This window comes from Pseudonaja textilis, chromosome 6 (assembly GCF_049901715.1).
Source record: "Pseudonaja textilis isolate UNSWEBS1 chromosome 6, rPseTex1.2, whole genome shotgun sequence".
NCBI classification, from domain to species: domain Eukaryota; kingdom Metazoa; phylum Chordata; class Lepidosauria; order Squamata; family Elapidae; genus Pseudonaja; species Pseudonaja textilis.
Window position 1 is genome coordinate 17,354,545 of NC_141995.1, and position 26,877 is coordinate 17,381,421.

The 26,877-nt window shown below is 39.1% G+C and overlaps 1 long non-coding RNA gene across 1 annotated transcript; it reads left to right on the plus strand.

Moving 5' to 3' along the window:
• The first annotated feature begins 873 nt into the window (after positions 1-873).
• LOC148125401 (uncharacterized) lies at positions 874-6,788 on the plus strand. The gene is made up of 3 exons (XR_015744199.1): positions 874-962; positions 5,079-5,350; positions 6,147-6,788. It is a non-coding gene; the product is annotated as an uncharacterized LOC148125401 (long non-coding RNA).
• Positions 6,789-26,877: the final 20,089 nt, after the last annotated feature.

Sequence of the window (26,877 nt, forward strand, 5' to 3'; positions counted from 1 at the left end):
GTAGATAGTTTGATATTGAAGCTGTGAGAGTTTGAGGCTGACAACGGAGTTGGGTAGAGCATTCCAGGTGTTGACCATTCCGTTGCTGAAATCATATTTCTGCAATTGAGTTTGTATTGATTGTTTGCCCATATATTATTGTGGCTGAAGCTGAAGAAGTCGTTGACAGGCAAGACATTGTAGCAGACAGTTTTGTGTACTATGTGTCAGGCTCCAGGTCAGTGGTGGGATTCAAATTTTTTTACTACTGGTTCTGTGTCCATGGCTTGGTGGGTGTGGCAGGGGGAGGATAGTGTAAAATCTCTAGTCAGAGGTGGTATTTTCCGGTTCTCTGAACTACTCAAAATTTCAGTTACTGGTTCTCTAGAACTGGTCAGAACCTGCTAAATACCACCTCTGCTCCAGGTGCTTTCTGATCCGTCCCAGAGCCCGATACATTGGTAGGTTGCAAGGGGGTGCCACTGGCAGGCTACATCCACCCAGGAGCTCAGGGCTAGAAGTCCCTTGCAATCTGGAGCCCAGCGGAGCTGCTGTAGAGCTGAAAGAACTGTTGGGAAATGGTGGGGCAGCTGCGAAATGGTGGGGCAGCTATGAATCCCACAGCAGTGACGCACACACAAAAACTGCATGAGGACTGTGGCTGCAGAGTTTGCGAGGCTTGAACGGCATGGGGAAACACAGGGGTGACTGAGGGGTAGATTAGGAAGGTATGGATAGCGTAGGGGAGCACAGGGGTGTAGGTTTGAAGGGTAGAATACGAGAAGCAGGATGGTGGGTGGATATTAGGAGGGCGCGGTATTGGGGAAGCGGATGTTGGATAACTCAAGGCTGAATTACTGAAGAGGGTATTTAAAGTGCTGAGAAGCGTTAGCTCTCAGCATTGGCTTTTCACAGGTTTCCTGTTCTTGCTGCTGTTAATCCTGATTTCTCAAAATAAAGCAGAGAGGTGGCTGCATCAGAGAGTGAGTACCGTCTGCTTTGTGAAAGTGACTGTTCAGGGGTTCAGAGGCAGCTGAAACTATGCTTAGATCAGATCGCAAGCGGCACAATTCCAGATTGTTCAAGCCCAAACTTTCAAGCTTGGAGGCATAGGGAATTCTGTTGTGAGTGGAGGAGTGGAGGCAGAGGTGGTATTCAGCAGATTCTGACCAGTTCTGGAGAACTGGTAGCGGAAATTTTGAGTCGTTCTAGACCTGACAAATACCACCTCTGACTGGAGATTTTACAGTATCCTTCCCCTGCCTCGCCCACAGAACCAAGAGTAAAATTTTTTGAATCGCACCACTGTGTGGAGGACTCTTCTTTAGAAATACCTCTGAACCCACTCAGTTGTGTTAATGTCAGATATACAGTGCGGGTTCCAGGGTTAAAATATGAATGCTTCAGTTCAAGAATAGACTCTTGTATGCATGTTGCTTTTTTGACAGTTACATGGAAGAGGTCTGTCTTTAGGGTTATGCACCGTTTGACAATGACTGAGAAGATATGCTTCCAATAGCACTTAGAAATAGCACTTAGACTTATCTACAGTGCTTTACAGCCCTCTCTAAGTGGTTTATAGAGTCAGCATATTGCCCCCAACAGTTTGGGTCCTCAGCATGGAAATGCACGAAAGCACAAATGGAGCACATATTTAAAGGACTCATATTTTTTTCAGCATTCCCCGTGACCTGGAGAAAAATGTAGTTGTAATGAGTCAGCCCATGATGCACTGTCCTTTATGACATTGCCATCTTCTGGAAAGGTTTTTCTAAAATGTAAACTTCTTTGGCACATCCTGTTTGACCTCTATCTAAGAACTACCTAGGTCTAATTTTGCTTATGCAAGCTTCGCTCAGGTGGGGTAGGTGTTGCCTGCTATGGTCCTGTTACTTGATGTCCCTTGGAATAATAATGAGTCTTGGATAGAATCCAATGTTCTGGTACTTCATAGCTTTCTGTGTTTGTGTTTTAACATCAGCAAGAGAAACAAAAATCCCATTACACAAATCTACTCACAGGCCTCTCTCAAGCTTTAAATTTATTATTTATTTATCAGTTTGTGTGTCACCTCTATGTGGCTTATTTAAAGCAGATAAAACAACAAGTAAAAATGACATGAAGTATGAATTCAACCACAAAATGACTGTACTGGGGATAGATATGTTCCTGGTAATCTAAAAGACCACTGGAGAGAAAGTCACATATATCCTACCCCAGGGCCTGGTGAAAAAGCCAGGTTTTTATAACTTATTGAAAACTCCTCTAGGATCCTTTTTACATTGGATGCATTGTTACTTTAGTGACAATGAAGAAGAGAAGAAGGCAGGAAAAGTTAGTATCCCTCACACTTCTGATGCTTTTTACAAAGGTTTGGAATAAATCATTATATTTTCCAAACGTGGAAGTAAACATTAAGTTTCAGAACTCAAGTTATGAAATACGTCTGAGCTCCATCAATGATCTAATCTGAGCTCTCTCATAAGCTTATCATGATAAATTCAAGCACCATTATACTCCAGGGACTTATTTTATTGCATTGGTATGCCATTTTTCTTCCACAATTCTTCATAGTTTATTGTCATAACGGGCTTCTAAGATTGGTCAAACTATGATACAATGGGTACAATTATCTGCCTGGACCTTCTTCATCTTAGACCAAATGCTGAAATGACTGTTCCACATTTTCCCAGTCATTTATAAATTACAGCAGAAGGGTGGAAGCTGCTATTCCACAGCTTTCTCTCCTGTTTTTTTAAAAATAATAACAATAATAAAGATATACTGGAACACTGTTTCCAGTTCCAAAGCCCCTCTGATTCCAACTAGTCTGGAGATAAGATGTTAGGCAAATGAATCCTTGCCTATTGTATGTTTCAATTAGTGTCATTAGTGTCATTTAAAAAACATTAAACCAAATATGGTATATATAATGGTGCAATGACAACAGGTGCAGTTAATGTTTTATGGGAAGCTAGACTTGTCAGCAATCAGATGCTATTTGGAGATGAATGTTATAGATGCTCAGACTTCTGAATGTTAGAGATGCTCAGATTTTTTTGGTCCCAAAAAATTTGGTCCTGTAACTGACAATCTTGTTCAATATAACTTTAAAGGGACTTATCTCTTATATGACTATCAGTGTAATTTTATTCTCCCCCCCTTTTTTATCAGTTGCCTTGGTGGTCAGAGAGCCAAAAAATCCCTCTAGAATATTTGATTCAGTTATATGATGACATTCATATTCCATCTTCTGTTCATATGTCAGGGAACTGTACATTATTTTCCAATCTATTTGATTCACACAGTTTGGCATTGCACAGTAAACTGTGCTGACAGTGGGAATGCGATTAGCCTAAGCAACACTCAGTTTTCCTCAACTGAATGCCTTCATCTTTGGCACCGCAAGCATGATCATTCTGGTCACAAATGTTATACGCATAGTAGTTCAACGAACCTGGAAGCTGTATAGCTGGGAAAGGAGTATGTAATGATATTTCAATCACAGGAGAACGGAGCTGGAAAGCAGGTTAGTGGGATGGGGAGAGAATGGGATTTTGTAGTAACCTTCCCCCAGGAGTGGGGAAGGAATGGAGATTTTACGGTATCCTTCCCCTACCATGCCCACCAAGTCACGCCCACCAAGCCACACCACGCCTACCAAGCTACAGCCACAGAGCTAGTGGTAAAATTTTTTGAATCCCACCACTGGCATGTACCTGTATCCTCTCTCTCTCTCTCTCTCTCTCTCTCTCTGTCTCTCCCTCCCTTCTTCATCTCCCTCTCCCCCTCCCTCCCCCCTCTTTCTCCCCATCTACCTATCTATACCATCTATCTTGGTCATAATTTGTACTTTCTGTACTGTATGTTGGAGCTAATGTTTCAGTTATATTTTCATAAGCAATGCCAAAGTTACTCGGGTTGGAATGGGGTGCCCATCAACCCACACAAGTGCCAAGATTTACGGTGCTATTATTATCTTCTTGAGACTTGGTCATAGGAAAGTGTCTTAACAGTGAGGTATTATGAGGAGGAGATGTTGAGAGTCTTGTAGCCTTGTGGATAGTAGCATGATCTAGAAAAAGAGGTCTGCTGCTTTTCATATCAGAACAGAGCAAATAATTTGTATAAAGTTCTCATTTATTTATAGAAGATAATTATACACTTTAATAAGAAAATATATCCTGAAAAGTGAGAAGGGAGAGAAGAGCAATGCAGTTAATGTAGGCAAAGCTGTTCAGAATAAGGACTCTGTAGGAGATTACCAGGCTGAGACTCAGGGAGGTGTCAAACATGTCATCAGCCTTGAATCCCTTCATGCCCACAAAGGATCTAAATACAGTCCGCCTTGAATTCTGTTGACTCTCATCTACCACCAACTCACTTTGACTATCAGTAATTCAGTCTTGTAGAGCAACCAATATATTCATTTGAACTGCCTGGACTCCTGATTTCCTATGCTTGACTGAAGCAGAGATAAAAAATATATATATAATAGTATTGAAGACATATTTGGTCAACTTCTTGCTACATTCATAAAGCAAGCAGCCTTTAATGCTAGACTAATATTTAACATTAGCAACCAATCCTAGATATCTCCATGGATGCTAATTTTCAAACAACAGACTTGAGTTTTTTAGCATTCTTTACATTTAATATGGGTGGCATCTAAAGATTTTGTTTATCTGCATTCGCTGTCAAAATGTTTGAGCAGTGACATTTTCTCTTTTTGTAGGAGCCTAGAATTGGACACTAGCTGGTATAAAAATATTTTAAAACTTATATAATCACAAACAGCCCATTCTGAAAACTAGAAAATGAACTCTTAGGCTAATAGGATGTATCAAAATATAGTACTGGATTTATAGACATTCTGAAACCACTAAAATTATGGGCCTGAATAATGGGCTTGGAAATTATGATAGACTATCCAACACATGTTGGCTTATTGTCATATTAATAATACTGTTAAGAATGGAAGCAATTTTATCAGTGGGATTGGCCAGAACTAGATTAATTAATTTATTCATATACTGTACTTACCTATTTATTTACACATACATATGGACTAGTTATCAAATCATTTTGTAGCCCGTTAGGCCAAATCTAACAACAAATGGATTGTGAGCTTCAGCATCCTAAACTGACCTCGAACTAAGGAGAAATTTCCTGACAATGAGAACAATTACCCGGTGGAATGGCTTGCCTTCGAAAGTTTGGGTGCTCCATCAGTGGAGATTTTCAAGAAGAGATTGGGCATCCATTTGTCCAGAATAGTATTAGTCTCCTGCCCGAGCAGGAGGTTGAATTAGAAGAACTCCAACGTCCCTTCTAATTCTGTTACTCAGAATCTAATTCTAGAAAAATTGAGGTATGAAATGTCTTCATCTTGTTTAAGGTTTGAGCCAGTTGTTCATGCTATCATTTTCCTCATCACCTCCTTGCTTCAGCCTCAAGTGTTCTTCTGGGAACTCATTTATAAATTTATCACCAAGCTCCATGTAGTGCTTCCCTGCAGTTGTCCAAAACCGACAGCTAGCTGCCTTGAGCTTCATGGGTGATTCTAGGTCTCCTCTTTCCTTCTATTTCCTTTGTACTCAAGGCTCTGATGAATGTATTATATATTTCTTTTTGTTTTACTCCAAAGAAATTGAAAAACTTTCCAATTCCAATAACAGTGGGGAATGTCAAAAAGTATTTTTCCCATCCTTCAGAAAGTTGACCGAATGCATGCCTAGAATAGTTCAGGTATCTCAAGAGCATAATAATAGATGCTTCTTATCAGTGAATAGGAGAAAGAAGAGCCAATCTTATATAGGACAAAAAGATTTAAAAAACAAAAACAACAAAATAACGAGCTGGCTGGGTTTGACCATTTTCTATTTGAATTCTTACTCTTCATAATCATGTTGTCTTTGTATTTAAAGACATTTTCCAATTTCCCTTAACAGTGGAGAACATGAACAAGTTTTTCTCCCATCCTTCAGAAAGTTGACAAATTCAAGGGCTAGTATAGACGAGACATCTCAAGAATGGGAGGTTTAATAATACATTCTTACCAGTGAAAAGGGCAAGGAATTCCACTTCTTTGCATTTAATCTGATAGATATAAATCAGAAAAAAACAACCCTGCAGCATAATACTTACACTGTGTTCTTTCTCATCAGGTCATTCAGGACACTGTCCTTGTGATTAAAGGAATGTGGAACACTCTTCCAAGTGATTGCTCCAACAAATTCTTTGGCATGGCCTCGATCTTTAAACAGGCATAAAAAGATCACACAATCATAAAGTAGCTTTGCCCTGAAGTAATTACAATAATAAAAACAATATCATTAGGATTTCGTGGCAGTTGTTGATGTTACTTAGGTATGGCAAAAGAATATCAGATGAAATGCAAGTAGACACATACGCTTCTAACGTTTTGCTCTTCTGTTTCTACTATATTGTACTGGGTTTTTTTTTTTGTTTCTTCTGCATTCCAAAGTTATATAGTTCCCGGGAGTTTTGCTGCCATCAGATTCCAACAAAATATGGATAGAGTGCCAGTCAGCACTGTATTATTTTATTCTAGACAATGCAATTGAGGAAGTATGTTCACAAACTGGAGGAAGTCTCAGGGGAAATAACTGAGATGATAGATGGTCTGTGGAAGGAAAAGCTTATGAAGAATGGGAGAAGGTGATTGGCATATTCAGCCTGAGGAAGACAATACTGGAAGAAGACATGATAGCGTCCTTCAACTGTCTGAAAGGTCATCCTACAGAAAATAGGGGAAAGTGTATAAAGTTGTTCCAGATGATAGAACAAAAAAATTGAGATTACATTACAATGAAAAAGATTTTGGTTATATATCAGTAAAAATCATAAAATCTCTTAAGTAATTATTTTGAAGGTGGTGGACTATTCTTTTCTGGAGTCATTTAACAGACATTGGATAGTCAAGTGTTAGAGATACTACAGGCTTACAACCATTCATTTAGTGACCTGTTTGAAGTTACAATTCAAAGGATGTTCTCCAGAAAGGATTTAGGGTAGAGTGCAATAGGCTGCAAAGGGAAGGAGAACAAGGAAACATCCATTCTGAAAATAGCAACTTTAATATATTTGTAAAAAGTTAGAATGCCAGTCATACACTTTTGTTGCTACCCCATCCTAGTTTCTTGCCATGGAACAGCAATCTTTTCTTTCTCTTGCCAATTATATCGGGTTTCCAGCTGGCAAAAGAAAACCAGTTGTATCATCACAATAGCAAACCATTACTTATAAATCAGCAGCCAAGGCCAGAACTCAAGAAATGCAATCAAAATTTTGCTTCACATGAACGATCAATAGTTCCCCGTCAATGAAGTTACTGCAGAGATAAACCATCCTCTGCTCAGCTCCATATTTTATAACCGTCAAGGTACAATTAAACCTATTATATTAAGGTGTATAAACAATATCATTCCATTTGAGCCCTCCTGTCCTTCCTTCCAGAGTCACATGGTTTACTGCTCAAGACATTTGGAATGACCAGAGGTGGTATTCAGCAGGTTCTGACCACTTCTGACTGGCCCCGCCCCTGTTTATTCTCTGCCTCCCAAGTCCCAGCTGATCGGCTGGCTCTTCTTTTGTTGCCCTGCACAGGAGAACGGAGCTGGAAAGCAGGTTAGTGGGGTAGGGAGGGAATGGGATTTTGCAGTAACCTTCCCCCAGGAGTGGGGAAGGAATAGAGATTTCACAGTATCCTTCCCCTGCTATGCCCACCAAGCCACACCCACAGAACCAGTAGTAAAAATTTTTGAATCCCACCACTGGGTATGACCAAAAAAAGTCAAGATGCTAACTCCATAATGCCATCAAAGTTATATCTTTTTTAAAAAATATACATCACATGTTGACTTTTCTGATCATATCCTGTTGACACCCTTGTCATAAATTGAAAGAAAGATGATTAAGAAATATGAAACTTGGTGTTTTTGAAATTTGTAGATAAATTTGGCACAAATAGGAAATTTAAAACATGATATATCCTGGAATTTGGGGGGTAGGGCTGAAATGTTGATCGACAACTGAATTTATGAAAGGGGAAACTGACATTTGCTTACAGTTTGATCCATTAAATTCAAGACAGTTTTCAGCCTAGTGCTGTTAGAAAATTAAGAAGTGGATTATTTCATGTTTCAATTTTAATTTTAATTTTTTAGTTTATGGGGTAACAATGCTTCCCTCACACTGTGCAATATTGCAGTGCCTTCTGATTCTTATCAGGGAGTGAATAATGGCCCTCAGTCTCATCTGCTGCTCATCATAAATCACCAAAATGTCACTTGAGAAGTTACAGGATTGGAACCCGGCTGGTTTGGGAGCATTCACTTTGCAGGTTATGGGAAGCTCATCTTCTGCTATTCTGCTGTGGTCTCCAGCTGATTTCACAGGCAATTTCTTTGCTTCCCTTTTTTTCTGATCTGTTACAGAGTTCTTGTGAAAATGAACTAATTTGGCTTGTCTTTCTTATATCAGTAATATACATCAAACAGTTGCCTTATACCACCTCCCAGCCTCTCTGCTCACGCAAGCAATATTCCCTATACTTCCCCAATCAGTTTCAGCTATTGGGAAAATCACTCCTGTAAAACTCCAATGTCATAATCCTAAATTTCAGTAGAAATTTATGTGCAGGGATATATATATATATATATAACAGAATAATAGAGTTGGAAGGGATCTTGGACGTCTTCTAATCCAATCCCTGCTCAAGCAAGACACCTTACCATTTCAGACAAATGGCTGTCCAGTCTCTTCTTAAAATCCTCCAGTGATGTACAGCTTCTAATGCACGGGTGTCAAACTTGTGGCATCATGTTGCCATCACGTGACATATCATGACATTTCCCCCCTTTGTGGACCTGGGGTGGGTGTGGCCTCCACATGACATATCTGGCCAGTGGGCCTTCCAGTTTGACACCCTTGTTCTAGAGGAAAGCTATTCCAATGATTAATTGTTCTAACTATCAGGAAATTACTCCTTAGTTCTAGGTTGATTCTCTCCTTGATTAGTTTCTACCTGCTGTTTTCTTCAAAGACTGATTAGATGGCTGAAGCTTCTTCCACGAAAAAATCTAATTGGAGAGCATGATTGATGACTCTTGGCTATGAATGTTTTTTGTTGGATGATACACTCAGAGGGGTGGGGGGGAAAGCAGGATCAAGGGTGACAGTAAATTACGTATCTCAGAGTTAGCTATGCCCAGGTTACTGCTGGACATAGAATGTTAACTTCAAATAAATCCTCTTTAGTTTTGGGAGTGTGGCTCGAGGCTCATGATTTAATTGGAGTAACTGCCAGAATCCTGACAATCAATCAACCCAAATAGAGTTGAAGGGGACCTTGGTCTTGGACTCTAACCATCTGCTCAAGCAGGAGATCTTATATAATTTGAGACAAGTGGGTGGCCAGTCTTTTCTTAAAAACCTCCAATGATGAAGCACCTACAGCTTCTGAAGTGAAGCTGTTCCACTGGTTAATTGTCGTCACCATTAGGAAGTTTGTCCTTAATTCCCGGTTGCTTCTCTCCTTGATTAGTTTCCATCCATTGTTTCTTGTCCTTCCCTCTGGTACTTTGGAAAATAAGTTGACCCTTTGTTCTTTGTGGAAACTCCTCAAATATTGAAATACCACTATCATGTCACCCCTAGACCTTCTTTTCCTTAGACTAGCCATACTCAATTCCTGCAAGCATTCTTCGTATGTCTTCAGGCCTTTAATATAGATGTGAGAAGCAAGCTTTCTTCAGCCATTGCAGAATTCATAAATCTTTCAAGGAAGGCAAAAACAACATTGCAGCATTGTGTCAGAAGCTCCACCTTTTGCAACATGCATGTGATGTTGGGACATATTTGTTTATTAAATTTGTATAATGCCCATCTTGCTACCAAGCAACATAGGCAGAAAATGGGTAGGACTTGCGTCTCCATATTGCATTGGTCCAGGAGTGGGATTCAAATTTTTTTTACTACCAGTTCTGCAGGCGTGACTTGGTGGGCATGGCATGGCTTGATGGGTGTGGCTTGGTGGGTGTAGCAGGGGACGGATACTGTAAAATCTTCATTCCCTCCCCACTCCTGGGGGATGGTTACTGCAAAATCCCATTCCCTCCCCACCCCACTACCCTGCTTTCCAGCTCCATTCTCCTGTGCAGGGCAACAAAAGAAGACTCAGCCAATCAGCTGGGACTCAGGAGGCAGAGAATAGATGGGGGTGGGGCCAGTCAGAGGTGGTATTTGCCAGTTCTCTGAACTACTCAGAGAACTACTTTCCGCTACTGGTTCTCCAGAACTGGTTAGAACCTGCTGAATACCATCTTTGCATTGGTCACTCTGATCTTCCCTTCCTGTGTCCTATCCAATCCTACCAGCAATGGAATTCTGATTCAGAGTTTTGTAGTCTTCTTTTTTGAATGGTGGAAGTGTTGATTGATTCAAGTGGCTCCCTCTTTTTCAAGGGTTAGGAAAATTCTATAGTATATATTAACACTACTGCAACCTTCACAATGTGTGGTGGAATTGAGCCTTGTCAAATAAGACATACATTTTGTCACTGGCACTTCACCTTCTGCTTCAACACATATTTCCCTAGCCCAAGCTTGACCTAAATGCCAATGCAAATTGTGGCTAGAAGGTGTATTAAATTCTAAATTCATTATAGAAAGCTCAGCAAAGTCTTTTCTGTTTATGTTGTGTGGCTATTATGCACTTAATTTCCAATTTGCTGGCTTTTTGAAGCATTAGCAGAAATTGGAATAATGCCATCTTTAAAGAAGTGGGTTTTTTTTTAAAAAATGGAATCTGATGGCTTTTTAAACAGAAATATAAGAACCAAACAAAGGGAGTCATACAGGATGCCCCTGAAGAACATTCTATCCAGCTTAAATGGAAAACAGCCTGCCTTACCTAATAAGATATTGTTCCTGGTTATTAACTATCCTGCTTCAGGGTAACTTGTTTTTTTGTTAAACGAGGGAATGAAAGAAACAGTTAAGCAATTACAGGAAGCGGAGGAGAAAAAATCCATTGTGTAGCTTTGTTAGTTGGTGACAAATAGCTTTGGGGAAACTGAATATTGTTACTTTGGGGAAATGTTGCTTAAAGGTTAGCAATCAACTTGTGAGGCTGTATTTCTAGGTCAGCTTATATCTTTAGTTGCCTTTGCCTATGAAGGACAACAAATAACATACAAGTATAAAAATTGATAAATATAATGGCATAACAAAGCTTTCGATTTAAAAAAAATACAAATAAGGAGAAAATGTTAATCTAATCACTACAGGCTCAAAAAGATACAGCTGTAGAATACCCATTAAAAAAGCAGTATGGTTAATAAATGCATGGGTTAAAAGAGATTTAAGCAGGTGGATTTTCAAAGCTTTATAACAGCTGCAGCTTTAGCAATCAGCCTCACAACTCCAAGGATAAAGTTTCTTTATCTTATACCAGGGGTGTCAAACTCGCAGCCCAGGGGCCAGATGCATCACACGCTGGCCATGCCCACCCCCGTTTTAGCAAAGGACGAAAAAGTTGCAATACATCACATGATGACAACATGTCACCGCAAATTTAACACATCTGTTTTACGCAGATACTGAATAATGCCAGCACTAAATAACAGCTAATCTCATCAAAGTTGCATATTGCTTTATATTGGAAATAATTTTTGGCCAAAATTTTCCTAATAATATTAATATGTTATATAGATGGTATTATTAACAATATTTTTAACCGTTTTTAATTGATTTGTTTATTTATCTGATATATCTAGCTATCCATCTCAAAAGTAAGATGGAGCAACCCAAACAGCACTTCCTAAGCTTGGCAAATCAGATCAAAATTATACCTGTGCAGAAAATTGTGCAGATTAAGTCCCTGAGAGGTCCTATGGACCTATGAGGTGTCCTGTGGATGTCCTATGAGATGTCCTATTAGACATCCCTATGAGATGTCCTATGGGCCACCATTTACATTTTTTTTAAAAAAGCCAGCAGCATGCTGCAGCTGCTAAAAGAGCCAATGCAGTCCTAGGCTGCTTTAACACAGGGATGGTATTAAGATCATGTGAAGTAATCATGCCACTTTATACTGCACTAGTAAGATCACATTTGGAATACTGCATCCAGTTCTGGTCACCATAATATAAAAAAGATATTAAAACTCTAGAAAATGTGCAGAGAAAATAACGAAGATGATAAGGGTGTCTGGTATCTAAACTGTATGATGAATGGTTATGGGAATCAGACATGTCTACTCTAATGAAGAGAAGGACTAGGAATGACATGATAGCAGTCTTCCAATATCTGAGGAGCTATCACAGAGAAAATGGGATCAACTTATTTTTTCAAGACACCTGTGGACAGGACATGGAGTAATGGGTGGAAATTATTAAGGATTAATCATCTAGAATTAAGGAGAAATTTATAGACAGACAAAATGGGTCAGGCTTGTCTCTAGAAGTTGTGGGTGCTCCCCCAACTGGAGGTATGGGACAACCATTTGTCTGAAGTGTTATAGGGTCTCCTGCTTGAGCAGGGGGTTGGACTAGAAGATCTCCAAGGTCCCTTCCAACCCTGTTCTTCTATGTTCTAATGCATACATTGAAAGGTATATTTTAGGGATAAAAATATTTACTGTGAGAATCAAGCATATCTCAGGGGAAAAAAAAACAAGACCAAATGTATTACGAGAAGTGCATATGAATTCTGATGCAGATATTTTGCTGCAAAGATGGTGCAGAAAGTAGATGGAATGAATAACTGATTCAGAAGAGTAACAGCCGCAGAAATGGAGATAAATGGATCTGCTGCAACCTTGCCCATTGTGGTAAATGCTGCTAGGAGAAATTGAGTATATCAGGAAGGGGAACATATTCAGATATAACCTGAACCCAAACTCTCACAAAGGGTACCCAGCTTTCTCTGGATTTCACACTTAGCCAAAGAATCAAAGAACAGTATCGGAACTTTGAGGGTCCCTATCCTGCATAGGATGTCTCATACTGTCCTGACAAATTAGTATTCTATGTATGGAACACGCATGACTCCAGGAAGCAAGCTTAATAACTCTAAATGCTATTAGTTTAATTGCTTAATAGCTCTCATGGTCAGGAGGTTTCTCATAGATCTCCCTTTGTAAAGTTTCTACCTATTGATTCTTGCCCTACTCTCAAATGCTTTGGAGAATCATCTACATTCACTTGCCTATTCACTTGCCTATCACGATTGCAATATATTCTGTTGATGCACACCAAAATTGCATTGGCTTTTTTGGCAGTTACAGTACACTGCTGGCTCATGCTTAATTCCCAGATTCCTCCACAACTGCTAGTTCCAAGACAGATATCATTAGTCTATTAGCTTTTCACAAGGCTCTGAAGATCTGACTGCTTCCTTGGGTGTTGGGGTGTTGGTGGTAATCAGGGTTATTTGGTTTATGATTTTGGTGATGAGTGTTTACTGTTTTCATCTGTAGGTTTTGTTTTAATATCTGCATGCTGCCCAGAATTACTTCTGTGTAATGAGTGTCCATATAAAATACTAGCTCTATACCCGTGCTTTGCTATGAAAGTATGTGACTGGACTTAGTTTGGGGGCAGGAAAATAAGGAAAAAAAATTGTGCCTCTACCTACCAGCATCTATCGGTATTCATCTGGCTAGCATCCTGTCAGTGTGTGAGAGAGTTGAGGGTTGTTTGGAAACTGAGACATGTGGAAACTGAAACAGTATTTGCTGTGTGAGCAAGAAGGAGGCAGCATTGAGCCTGGGCGTGGCTTTCAGCTGGATTAATTGCTTTGGGGGAGACATTTCTCTGCCGACCACCAAAATTTTCTCATGGACCACCAGTGGTTCCCGGCCCACCAGTTGGTGACCACTGTTATGATGATCCTTTAGTTTTGGTCTTCTATCTTTTGGATGATGAAGTTATCTGCATTATATTTGTCAAGAAGCTATTGGTTCTCCCATTTGATGCAAAATCTGCCTTTGGATTATGGATTTCCTGTCTGGCCGCTCACAGAGGTTAGGTAAGATTAGGTAATCGTACCTCTTCAGCCCTTATTCTTAACACTGGTACACCAAAGATTTGCCTGTTGAGTCCCTTACTCTATACTCTTTATGTGCATGACTACATTCCCACTCACGCTAATAATACTATTACTAAATTTGCAGATGGTACAACAGTGGTGGGACTCATCTCCAGGAGGGATGAGTCTGCCAACTGAGATGAGGTGGACCAGTTGCTTTCGTGGTGTTGAGACAATAACTTGGTCCTCAACACCAATAAGTCCAAGGAGCTTATAGTGGACTATAGAAGGAACAGATCAGACATCCAGCCCTTGCTTATCAAAGGAGACCAAGTGGAGCAAGTGGCCAGTTTTAAGTTTCTGGGTGTTACCATAAAAGAGGACCTGACCTGAGGTGTTCACATTGCAGCACTGGTCAAGGGGCCCAGCAGAGATTATACTACCTGGGACTTCTCAGAAAACAACAACTGAATGAAAAACTGCTGGTGACCTTCTACTGCTGCACCATAGAGAATATCTTAACTTACTGCACCTCTGTATGGTTTGCCAAGTGGCAGATAGGAAAGCACTCCAGAGGGTTAACATCATTGCCCTGAAGATCATTGGTTGCCCTCTCTCCTCTTTGGAAGAGCTTTATAGCTCCCACTGCCTTAAGAAAGTTCAAAACATTCTCAAAGATCCATCTCATCCTGGGAACCCTTTTTTTGAACTATTACCATCTGGCAGACAGTGCAGAATAATAAAAACAGGCACAAATAGGCTGCAAAGCAGCTTCTATCCCAGGGCAGTAGCTCTGTTGAATTCTACTGTATAGTGCAGTGTTGGTGCAGTGTTGAGGGTTTTCAATTCAATGTATGAAGTGTGAAGGATGTGTGTTTGTGTTTATTTTCATGGTCATGATGTGCACTGAATATGGTGTTTGATTTTGTTGTACAAGGTGCAATGACAATAAACTAAACTAAACTAAACTAAACTAAACTAAACTAAACTAAACTAAACTAAACTAAACTAAACTAAACTAAACTGATTCCCAGTTGATATCAGGCAGTTGAAATCCCACTGCTGGGTTTTTTCCGAACTCTTGGCCCTCTCATTTGTGAAGGTTTGATCTAAATCTTCTGTTTGGTTTTGTGGCCTGCAGTGCAAACTCACAACACTGCTCTTTTTCTTTCCTTTCCTTTTGACTTGCTCCAGATGCTTTCAGCTTTTTTTCCATTGGTGCCATAAATTTCCCTTCTGGTGTAGTCATTCCTTATATATGTATAATACAATATCCCTCCCTGCTTCTTGGGTCTCTTTCTTGGGGCAAATTATATCGTTTCAATATTATATTCAAATCCCGAGTAACCTCAGCAGGTTTCAATAATACCAGTGATGTTATATCTGTTACCCTGTACTAGAACTTCAAGTCTCCCTATTTCTTCCCTATACTGTCTTTCAGTATTACTTTTTAAAAGTTTGCTTCTGTATTCCTGGAAACTCTTTTCTGCTAACCACGTCCTTTCTTCTAGTAAGATTTACTGCCTTTGGACTTATAATTTGAATATGGTTCTAGGTATTAGACTCTTCCCTGTCCATATTTTAAAGACCAGCAGATGACCTATATACAGTACATATTTCAGTCTCTGTGAGATCCAGTCCATATTTCACCAGAAAGTTTTCTAAAGGTGGTGTAGAGTAGACCATGGTCTAAAGTCCATTAAAAAAACTTCATTAGTTAGTGGTTAATGTCTAGAATCCTCCTGTGATGACCCGGAGTGTAACACAAACGTAACAAAATCCAAAACATAAATAAATGTCCTTTAATGCCTCCAACTTGGCCCCACTGTTCAATAATTCTCAGTTGGAGATAAAACGTACTCAAAAATAGTCTTCAAAAGAAAGCAATACAGCTTGAACTTAATGAGCAGATAGAGGTGAAATAAAAAACCAAACAAACTACAATGATGAAATTTCCACAATGGATCAGGATATGTAATTACCAAATTCAAAGAGATAACAAGGCACTGTCTGTTGGAAGGATGCCAACCAAGATAACTTCAGCCCAAAATAACACACACTTTGCTTCTGGCAACGTTGTGTTGTACTCGTCTCTCTTATATACTAGTCTCCCCAGCTGCAACTGATGAGGAGGATCATGGCTGCTCCCTCTCTCATAAGTCAAGTTGTTGCCTTCTCCGTTCCTCCCTGCATATCCTAGGATGCAGAGGGGATGGGCCTGGTTCATCCTCTGACTACCCAACTGGCCTCTGCCCTTCTTCCGGTGCCACACCTCCATTCCTTGTTGGCTGTTTCTCCTCTCCCTCAGAGTCCAACTCTACCAAGGGCATGACACCTCAATTCCTTTCCTGGGACATAATTTTTGGCTGGAAATATGAAAAAAATTACTATTGGTGCTCTGACTTATTTTTCCTTCCTGCCCAGCTCTTTTGTAATCTCTGTATTGTTTTGAAGCTCTTTCCGGCAATATCTTTGGTTTCAATATGAATAGTGATCAGTAAGTTTGATTAGTCAGATCAGCCTTTCTGTCACATCTCGGATCTTCACTTTTGGAAAACAACACAATTCCCTCTGCAAATTGCCAACTCCATTCCTCTCATCAGTGAGTTCCCCTCAATCTCTCTCCCTTCCCATCATCATTATGCACCTCAGTTAGTTCACTGATGCAATCAGGTCACTGATTTTTATCTGAAAATAATCAGCCCATCTCTGTTACAGTTTAATTCATGCAAGCATATAAAAATATCTTCCAAAAACAAGATTCTATTTAACAACAAAGGTAGAGTTCTTTAATAATGACAAAACTCAAGAATAATATCCAACTCAAGAGGAATAATTAAATGTTTTTGCCAGAGAAGTCAAAACCTGCTTACTACACCATCTAGTGTTTAACAACAGCATCTTCTAGATATATTGATGAAGTTTACAATCTTAATTCATTGGAAGATTGACTGATTGTGTCTTCCACTGTATTTATTTGAAAATACTGGGTTGAGCTAAATTTAGAAGCAAGAGAGGGAAAAATGTTTGGCACAATTGCACATTATTTTCCAAGGCAAGTATACAACATACAATTCATCTATTATGAACATTAAAGTAGATCAGTTGTCTGATGGGTCCAGATGATTTCCTGAATGTGCCTGAGCAATTTCCTACATCATTTATCAGCAATGTTTGCCAATGCCTTGGTTGATCTGTAGAATATGGAAATGCTGAGATAGTTGACACTACTGCTTCTAAGAATCCTTCTTATGGAACTGAATCAATATCTAACTATACTAGGGACATGACAATGATGAAGCCAATGGGATGTTAACTGTAGCATCAGAGGATAAACTCTTGGAATAAATTAAACCCATGAGGAATAAGAATCTTCTGATGCACCATGTAAAGTCCTCATACTAAAGAGTTCAATACTGGATGTGGGTAGAGTACATTGTTCACTATTGCTTTCAAAATACCCATATAGACTTTTCTTGTTATACTTTGCACTGTTGGAGATACTGGCGAGAGGGACCCAGACCAATCAATGATGTAGTCTATAGTGGATTACTCCTGGAAAGAATCTGGAAATTGGCACTGGTTCAAAACAAGACAGCTAAGTCTCAACTTGTAGAAGGATCCTATCATGCTTATGCTTGAAGAGCTACACTGGCTGCCAATTGCTTCCAAGGCACAACTGAAATGTTGGAAATATTAAAGTATATGAGACCATCTAGTTGATCTTGACTGAGCTCAGAAGCTGAGAAGGATTAGCCCTTCTGAATACTTGTATGGAATGTTGCTTGGAATGTCACAGCTGTTGGCTAGATGGGGAGTTAAGTCCCAGACAAATCGCTTCCATAACACTGCCAAGAAAAGGGGATGGTTGCAATCATAAACAGTCATGCTTATACTAGGAATGTTTTTCACATTTATTCACCTTTAAAGCTCTATATGGCTTGGACCTACTTTCTAAGGGTCTGCTATTCTGTCTCTGCAAACTTTTCTGATTGTTAAGTTCCACAGAAAAGGTCCTTCTGAAAGATGCCTAAGCTGCCAGAGGCTTATTTCTCTGGCACATTGTTGAAAGCCTTCATTGCTCTGGATTGTCTTGTACAGTTCCTCAGAAGATAGCAATAGCACTTAGACTTATATACTGCTTCACAGTGCTTTACAGCCCTCTCTAAGCAATTTACAGAGTCAGCCTATTTCTCCCAACAATCTTGGTCCTCATTTTACCCACCTCAGAAGGATGGAAGGCAGAGTCAACCTTGAGCCGGTGAGAATTGAAGTGCTGAACTGCTGGCAGCTGGAAGTCAGCAGAAGTAGCCTGTATTCTAATCACTGTGCCAGATGAATATTGGTCCTTCCTCTCAGTATTTAGAAAAATACTGTAATGTAAAAATATATTGGTAGTTATTCAGGTAGTACTCAACTATTCTTTGAACAACCGTTTGAAATTACAACGCCACTGAAAAAGTGATTTATGACCAGTCCTTGCACTTACAATCATTGCAACATCCCCACACTCAGATGATCAAAATTTGGGCACTTGAGAACCAGCAGGAGTTTACAATGATTGTAGCATCCCAGAGTCATGGGATGGCCTCTTGCAAACTTCCCAGTTGGCTTTCGACAAACGAAGTCAATGGAGAAAATCGGATTCACTTTAACAATACCGTGATTCATTTAACAATTGCAGTGAGTCACTTAGCAAACATGGTAAGGTTTAAAAGTGGGTGTGACTCCCTTAACAAGTGCCTTGTTTTGCAACAGAAATTTTGGTCCCAGTTGTGGTTGAAAATCAAGGACGACTTGTATTGCATATTATTTGTAATACTACTTGTGCCTTTTTCCAATCTTAGTTTATTTTATTTTTATTTTATTGTTAATGTTAGGCTTATTTTTCCCCCTTTCTCTCCCCCTTTTTTCCTTCTCTTTCTTTTCCCTAAGGTTTTGTATTATTTATGAAGCATCTGGTATTCTGTGATAAATATACTTTAAAGGGGGCTGCAGAGTAAATTTATCCAAGCAAACATGTACAGTAACATGTTCTCATCATTTTTATATATATTTTTATTCTAACAACAATAGTATAGATTTTAAACAAGGTGACTTTTATCTCCAAATCTTGCTCAGTGTGAAGCAGAGGTGATATTCAGCAGGTTCTGACCAGTTCTGGAGAACCGGTAGTGGAAATTTTGAGTAGTTCGGAGAACCAGCAAATACCACTTCTGACTGAAGATTTTACAGTATCCTTCCTCTGCTATGCTCACCAAACCACAGCCCACAGAACAGGTAGTAAAAAAAATTGAATCCCACCACTGGTATGAGGGATTTGAAAACTCTACTCTCCAGTATGGAACAATCCTTCTGAGAAAGGTGAATAAATATTTCTAGAGATCAGGGAACAAGGTGGGTGGACAGATGGAGGGAACTGATATTAGAGACAGTTCGAAAAATATTCAATATTTTTGGAGGGAATGAAAGGACATAGTTGTGTGTGTTTCGGTCTGTTTCGGTGTTTTAAAAGTAGAGAAGCCAGGGATTGATTTGAAATGAAGATTTTATTTTGGCACTTCTTACACATCACCCTAGAAAATCTGTAACAATGATTAAAACATTTCTGAGCACATATACAAGGACTAAACACTCCTGGGAAAATTGGTTTGAGATATTTGTGGATTCCAGAACAGAATTTCTCAAATAAACATGACATTAAATGTCATAGAAACGCTAGACTCCCCAGACTGCTGTGAGCATTTATTTATCTTTATCATGCCATATTATTTTTTATAAATAACTCAAGGCAGCGAACATAGCCAATCCCTTTCCTCCTATTTTTCACACAGCCACAACCTTGTGAGTTGGGTTGGGCTGAAAGAGAGTGACTGACCCAAAGTCACCCAGGTGGCTTTCTGTAGGTAAGACTAGAACTCACATTCTCCCACATTCTAGCCTGGTGCAAAAACTGGCTCTCTATAGTTGGTTTCTTGCTTGGGTATCATGCCATTGAACCATACAGGTTAAATTAAAGGTTCAATACCAACATCTTTTCCTCTCTATAAAACGTTATTATCCATACCATTGTATCCTAACTAAAAGGAGAACACTGGATAGAATCTGAAGAGCTCCGGGGCTTCTAAAGGTAGAGATATCTGTAAGTTCTAGGCTAGTCCTTCAACCATAGTTCACCTGGGTATCATTTGAAATAGACAGAAAATCCAGCATGTGCTACAATTAAAGCATCAGACTGCAGTCATTTTCAGAGATTCACTAGGCCCAAGATCCGATTAGGTAACTTTTACCAGCTATTTAGTCCTAAAAGCATGGTTGCAAAGCCAAAATGGAGTAATAGTGATGACTATTCTGTATATGCCTTGGGCATAATTGTGTAGAAAGTTGGTACCCACTCCTCTCCTAGAAGAATGAAATATTTTAGGAAATATTAAAAAGGCAGAATATTATATTTCCCTGGATGAGAAATGGAGAAATGTATTTTTTTACAGGCAGGAATCAGACTGACTCTTAATAGCCCCCACCTTTCTTAAGAGCCCACAGCAGATGTCAGCACTTAACAGATAAAGAGATAGATAGCTCTATTCATAAGCAAATTCCCTACAGCAAGGTCTGAACAAAGAGAGGATTAGCCCTCAGCCACAATAGGAATTTCCCAGCAGGCTCCTTCTTTGCATCAGCCCAAACTTCAACCAAACTTAGCTCAGACAAATTCCTAGGATTTGTACACGGCCCCATGGGAGTAAGACAACAGCCAATAGAATACATGTTCTTGCACAGGAACAGGAAGCTCAAGTTCAAAGACCAACAGAAGTATAAAAAACCCTCACTCTCAACTCTATGTGGTCAACTGCCCAGAACCATGTGCTTGGTGGTTCTGCTTCATCAATAAATGGACCCTCTTTCCAATCAGTCTCCAATCTCCATTTTGTCCCCAGTGCCTTTCTCCCAGCTTGGAACTGGTCCTGGATAGGTTTTTTCCAGCAAGTGGAATATAAAAAGTAAGAAATATAACAAAATTTTGCAGCATTTTTTTTGCACAAGTTTCAACATTTCCTCAAAATAAAGGCCAGTTGGGAGCAATCTCAAATGTCCAATAGAAAAAAAGTTATCAATTCAGAGAAACAACTGCAGCAGCATCTGTGGTATGTTTATGGAGAAAACAACTTTGTTTACCTCAAATAGTAGATCTCTGAAAAGAAGATAAGAGATCCTGATTCCAGGTTCAGTTCCTACTTCTCAAGGAAGCAATTGGGATAGTTGCATGAAACTAGCCACAGTGTAGACAGTATTGAGCTGGCTCACACAATGATTTATGTGAGGCAAACCTTCTTTAATTACCCAATAATTTTCTTTCAAGGTGTATTCCCACCATAATTACTCAATGTGTGGGATGCAATCAACCTGAACCTTCAGCAGTTGTTTTTAAAAAAGATGTCAAGAACCTGGAAAACTATAATCAAGGATTATTGTGTTCTATGTATTTGGTCCACCCCCAAGAACAGATGTCCTTGCAGAAATGAGCAAATCACATTCTTTGTCTCATTGGTGTTAGATAAAGAATAGTAATAATAATGCCTTTTGCTGGAAAAGTCACTTTATTTATGTGCATGTACTAGTTACAACCAGATTTGTGTATGTGTGTGAACACTGCTGTTCTTACTAACTCAAACTTTAGAATGCTCAATTGATAAACAGACTTGCTATTATTTTTACCCTACAAAGAACAACCTGACTTCTGCCTTAAAGAAAGTAAGTATCTAAAACTTTATCCATTGATTAAGTTAAAGGAAAAGTGGGAAACAATTCAATTCTCATGAAACAACTGATAAATGAATGACTGCACATGTTACTTCTTATATCTGGTTCTAGACCAAGAGTGTCCAACCTTGGCAAGTTTAAGACTTGTAGACTTCAACTACCAGAATTCACTAGTCAACCATAAAGCCCAAGAGCCTTAAAGTTGTCGAGATTGGACACCCCTGATCCACACTGTTAAGAGCATTAGATACTTAGACCACAGGGTGATTTGTGGCCCTGATACCTGTTTGTGACCCCAAAGTTTCTTCTGATATGATTGCTGAACATGGTTTAGAGTTTCCAACATTTTAAGACGGGGAAAAAAAAAGTCCAAAATTATTGGACTTGGAAAAATATTACATTGAACTGAATTTATGTAAAAGTATGACATCCAGCCCCTCAATTCAGAAAAAAAACCCCATCTCCTGCCATTGTTTCACTCTTTTTTCTCTTCATTGCTCCACCCACCCCAGCCTGCTTATTTCAATAAAAGCTAGGAACAGCAAACAATCAAGTAAGTCCTGCTCAGGATGACAAGAATAGAGGTAGCATTTGGCTAAGCACACTATGTGGTGGGTCAAAATGAGTCCGAATGGTCATTGATGTCTCCCGAATGGATTGCTTTCCAATTGCTCACACAATTTTTCGCACAGGAGTCCAAAAAGGTTAGCCACCACTTTTCCAGGTTTTTTTTTTAACGTGTATTCAATATAAATCAGGGGTGTCAAACTCACATCATCACAGCAGTGTCATGTGACCATGTGATGTATCGGGACTTTCCCCCCCTTTCCTAAACTGAGAATGGGCGTGGCCAGCATGTGACGCATCTGGCCCAAGAGAATTTGACAGCCCTGATATAAATGAATGGATATTAAATTTAGGGATTTTTTTAAAAAAACGGAGCTCCATCTACTGCTGGTTACAGGGTGATAGCCCCACGTAGCTTTTAAAGCAGAGCAGCTTTTAATCCAGCCATGCTGGCTTAGGAATTCTGGGAGTTGAAGTCCAGAAGTCATAAAAAGGCCTTAGTTCCTTACCCTGGTTTAAAGGCCAAATGTGCTCCTTGATCCTGAGAAAAGTTGTGTTTTCCCTTCCTTATGGCAATCCTGAATGGATTGCAGTTCCAGATTATGTGTGGTGATATATATGCCACTAATCACAATAACCTTGTAATGATTGCACTGTTGCTCTGAGGCTTAGAGAAAAATTTGCTGGCTTAGAGGATGATGCAGGGTAGTTTAAAACACTTTAATTACTGTGAGGAGACAGCTGATGTAGAAGTCGATTCCATTCCTGAGATGGCTGGTACGAGATGTTTTCAAAATGTCAGGAAGAGACTATCATTATCTTTGATTATTTCATTCCCCCAAAACAATCTGCTATCATTTGCTAGTCTTCAGGTACTATAATTGCTGAAATCAGTGTTATCCTATAAAAGAAGTAAAGAAAATGCTGCCTGGATATCTTTCCAAAAGCAATAGTCCAGGACATGGGACTTGGAATTCTCTCTATCTCTATCACCTTCTATCTATCTATCTATCTATCATCTATCTATCTATCTATCTATCTATCTATCTATCTATCTATCTATCTATCTATCTATCTATCTATCTATCTGTCATCTATCTATCTATCTATCTATCTATCTATCTATCTATCTATCTATCTATCCTATCATCTATCTAAAAGTGAAAGGCTGTCTTAGGTATGAATAACTGAGCTGAGTAACTTTGGACCTTTCACTCTCTGTCAGCCCAACCTCTTTTTTCTTTCTTCCTTACTTTATATTAGTTTGCATTCGTGTTTAACCTTCTTGTTTAAAAGTTTTAAATATACATAATACTTCAGACCAACTTCAGTCAAGCTCAAAACCAGGTTGACTACAAAACAGAGATTATGGCCAAGATTGAATAAGAAAGAGGGGGGGCATTTTGGGGTCCCAAAAAGCAGTATGTATGGATAAGGAGGACCTATCCATACATACTGCTTTTTGTGACCCAAAAATCTTGGCGAAGTAGCTTGTGCAGCTCAAAGTTAGGGCATCTGGTCCCATCACTTCCTTACAAATAGAAGGGAAGAAATGGAAGCAGTGACAGATTTTATTTACATGAATTCCAAGTTTATTGCAGAGGGTGATTGCAGTCATGAAATTAAAAGATGCTTGCTCCTTGGGAGGAAAGTTATGACAAACCTAGACAACATACCAAAAAGCAGAGATATTACCTTGCTGACAAAGGTTCATGTAATCAAAGCTATGGTTTTCCCAGTAGTAATGCATGGCTACGAGAGTTGGACCAGGGCTGGGATTCTACCGGTTTGGACCGGTTCTATAGACCTGGTTGTTATGATTCTGCACAGTTCAGAAAACCGGCAAATCATTCCTCTGGATAGTCCTACCCCTCTCTGCCCACGCCTTTCCACCCCACCCAGTTCATTCTTATAGCACATGTGCAACATCAGGCGCATGCCTGACATTGCTCTTTAAGGTTTCCCCCTCCCAACCATCAGCTGTTCCTATGTTCAGCTGTGCCAGGATTCCCCTTGTTGTCTTACTTCTTCACCCATAAGGCTTCTCTGAGGCACAGGAAGGCTCCATTTTTTGGATTCCTGGGCCCCAGGGAAACTTCCTGAGAGCAAAAACGTCCCCCAGGAGGCTTCCCTGAGGTCCAGAAGGCCCAGAAAACAGGGTGGGCTGCCAAAAAAACCCCAAGCCATGCCCACTTTTCCATGCCCACAGAACCAGTTGTTAAAATTTTTGAATCCCACCCCTGAGTTGGACCGTAAGGAAGGCTTAACCCTGACCCCCTTTTTCCAAATGCTGACACTGAAGTGAAGCACAAATATTTTGAGCATCAAATGAGAAGAGAAGAACCATTGGAAAAAGCCCTGATGTTGGGAAAGATTGAGAAGGAGAAGGAGATGGCAGAGGATGAGATGGTTAGATAGTGTCACTGATACAATGCACAATGGATTTGGGCCAACATCAGGAGACAATGGAGGACAGGGGAGTCTGGTGTGCTATGGTCCATCAGGTTATGAAGAGTCAGACACATCTTAGCAACTGAACAACAACATTGAGAAGTCCTATAATTGCAAAGCATTTTTTCAATTTTGATTAAAGCAACTGGAATTGCTGGGAGTAAATAGATCAGTGACAGAAACATCCATGTTTTTCTCTCAAAACAAAGACGTTGTAGCATTATTTGGTAATAGAAGTTATGATACTTTTTCTAATAGTACTATCCATAGGATGCAATCAGTGGTGGGATTCAAATTTTTTTACTACCAATTCTATGAGAGCGTGGTTTGCTAGAAATGGTCCAAACCAGCAGCACCCCACCACTGGATGCAATAGTTGTTAGCTTTGTGCAACAGCATTATTTATAAATATACAGTATATTAGGCCTCATGTTTTATGACTTGAAGAATAATAATAATAAGATTTAGACAAGCAGTAAAAGCAGTATTTGTGTGCTTTTCTGCATAATGTTTTTAGCATACAAGGAACTTGGCTGAAAATTTGTAGATAAAACTATAGGGATAACTTCCAAATATATGCAAATGGCCACATTTGCAAATGGTTTTTAAGAACTATTTGTGAGGTACTTAATGCTTACTAAGGCAAAAAGTGATAGAAAGTGAGGATTTCGAATACAACTGTTTTTTTTTTAATTTAGAAGGTATTCTAAAATCAATAGGCTTAATCTTCTAATAATGACAAGAGTGTTGATGTCTTAATCAGTGAAGATTTTGAATCCAGATCTATAATTCCACACTGGAAAGTTTGAAGAAGTTTGATGAAGATAGATAGAAATTGAGATATCCAAAGGTGTCTGGTTATTTGTTGATGCTTGATGCTGAATCAGTTTGGCACAACTTTCCCCAAGAGTATATCTGAAATGTCTGGAGAAAAGCTAAGTACTATTATGCAATGAAAAGAATACTTTTTCAGAGCACTTGGGTTAGTTGATTTTTTTTTTTTGCAGATGAATTAATTAAAGCAAAAGAAGGTAAGAAAGGATATTTTAAGCTTAATAGTTCTTTAATATAAAGAAAACTTTGAAAGAGAGTTATTTAATAACACCAGGATTCAAAGTATCATATTTGAAACATTGTAATACCTTACCTTGTGAAATACAGGTGAACCCAACTTTCCTTGCTTTTAATAAGCAAGTTTAACTGGTAGTGCTACCATTAGCCTGTGGCCCACAGCTTTCCTTGAGTGATCAGCAAAGTCAATTAGATGTTATTATTTTAATTTATTTATTTTTATTGTATTACATTTCCAACTGCTACATGAGTATAGAGTAAAGTCTAGAGTACATGTAAATTGAGCCAGTTATAAATGTCAATAAATAAAATATACATAAATAAACAAGTGATAGTTATTATGCTATAAAGTAGTGATGTTATATGAAATTATTTGCATTGCTTGCTTTTTCCTTCTAATTGTTTCTCTCAATTTTCAGGGACACCTAGGAAACTCTAAAAACTTAGTCTTCCATGATCCTGTAATGGCTGAGCTATGAATATTTATGTCAAGATTTCCAAGCATAATAAATCCAGATGTATTGGATTGCAACTATTACAGGCATCATGGCCAACGGTGTTATTTGAAGAGTCATCATTTTTCCCAGTCACAAAATGCACACTAAAAAGAAAAGTGGAGGAAAAGAAAGAGCTATAATAAATTATAAGAGAGAGAGTATGTGTTTTTACTACCTTTCTGGCCTATCTTATAGTTTGAATGTACATTTTATTGGCATGATTTATTTCTATATATAGAAGTTTACATATGAACTTAGTTCAAGTTTTCTTTTCTTCGTGTCTTCCAAATACATGGGGTTTATTTGCTATAATCCTCTGTTGATCACTGTACACTTGCTGGAGATTAGGTTTTAAGTAGAAATCTAAACATCAGAGGGTTCTAGGCTGGAGAACACGGCTATAATATTTTTAAAAATTCCTCTTTTCTTGGCAATATGAAACAGAGACCCACTGAAATCCAGAAACTGCATGTTTAATTGCTGGCCTTGTAATACAG